The 1,405-nt window shown below is 43.6% G+C and overlaps 1 protein-coding gene across 2 annotated transcripts in view; it reads right to left on the bottom strand.

Moving 5' to 3' along the window:
* ptp4a2b (protein tyrosine phosphatase 4A2b) overlaps positions 1-1,405 on the bottom strand; it is a 23,651-nt gene that overhangs the window by 2,558 nt on the left and 19,688 nt on the right. The window lies entirely within an intron of this gene.

Below are 1,405 nucleotides of genomic sequence, written 5' to 3'. Positions count from 1 at the left end.
CACACACACACACACCCTGACACAAACACTCTGAGACACACACACACAAACACTGAGACACACACACCCCAACCTTCTCGTTTCCCACCAGATGAGTAAAACAAATATAAAAAAACGTTCTAGACCACTTGGCAGGTCAAACCTCGGTGCTGACAGAGCATTTTCTTCAGTGGTTTTTCCTCTCACAAAAAAAAAAAAAATCACAAGGGACAGTATGAGAAGGGAGGGATTAAAAGAAAATACAGTGCAATAGTGTGAGACGAGGGATGAGAATGAAAGAAAGGACAATCAACAACAAGGCACATTGCAGCCGCCTCCCACACTAAGGGCCACAAGAGAATGTTGGCTGGCGTAAAGAAGATCAGACTGTACGGCTACGGGGAAACCCAGATGACTGCAGTAAACACAGGTCAAGGAAGCAGAGGAGATGAATTCAGAAAATGCCATCCCAACCAATACTGGTAATTATACACCCTCTGGAATGCCATGCAGAATGCCGGAAGCCGTTGTAAACTGATTGACTTATTGTGTGTTTATAGTCAGGAAAGACATTTTCACACTAGTTCGCCCACATCATGTACTTCTGCCTTCTTTGTTTTCACACTTGTTGTGTGAAGTGAGTTGTTATTCGGCAAAACTTGTCTGCAATTCACGGTCACATTGGTCTGTGAATATAATGTCTGCACACCGCCTGCCCAACCTCATGACCAGCAGGCAGATCACATGCAAATGTAATTTGCCTTTTTTTAAGTGTGCAGAGGTAACAGACTGTAGTCATTAATGATAGATAACCAGCTGAATGTCTATTTACAGAGCACTATCAGGAGCAGGAAGAGAGGACAATCATTCAAGATACTGTTTTAATGACCAATGTATATTAAAATTGAGAAGAGCAGGGAAGCAGCATGTTCAGTTTCGCACCCAGCCAAGCCAGCCGAGGCTGTGATCAACACCGAAGAAGCAACAAGTGTTAAAAATACGAGGAGGGGGCTTTATAGAAAGGTCAGACGACAGGAAGATTAGGAGAAAAACAGACTTAATTAGACACGTTCAAGTGCCCATGTTATGAAAAAGAAAAAAACATTTGGGGTTATTTTGTGTCTCTGGTGCTTCCACACGCATACAAACTTGGGAAAGAAACTATCCATGCTGTTATGAGTGAGATACAGTTTCTGAATGTCCTCTGCCTTCAGTCTCCGGGTAGTCTGTTCAAAATCTGTACGGCTTTCTACGTCACTAGCCGAGATGGGGTGGCTAACTGTAGGACATGCTAGCGCTCGTTCTGGCAAAACACTGCTACACACACTAGTTCACCATAAATCTCCAAAAGAACTACTTACATGTCCCTGTTCTGCAGGTATTCCACAAGTGTGCCCTGGTTTAGAAGAAGTCTCCCAGCTAATCC

Source organism: Etheostoma spectabile, chromosome 14 (assembly GCF_008692095.1).
Source record: "Etheostoma spectabile isolate EspeVRDwgs_2016 chromosome 14, UIUC_Espe_1.0, whole genome shotgun sequence".
NCBI lineage: Eukaryota > Metazoa > Chordata > Actinopteri > Perciformes > Percidae > Etheostoma > Etheostoma spectabile.
The sequence above is the reverse complement of the archived record's forward strand: the minus strand, read 5'-3'. Positions and strand labels throughout refer to the sequence as shown.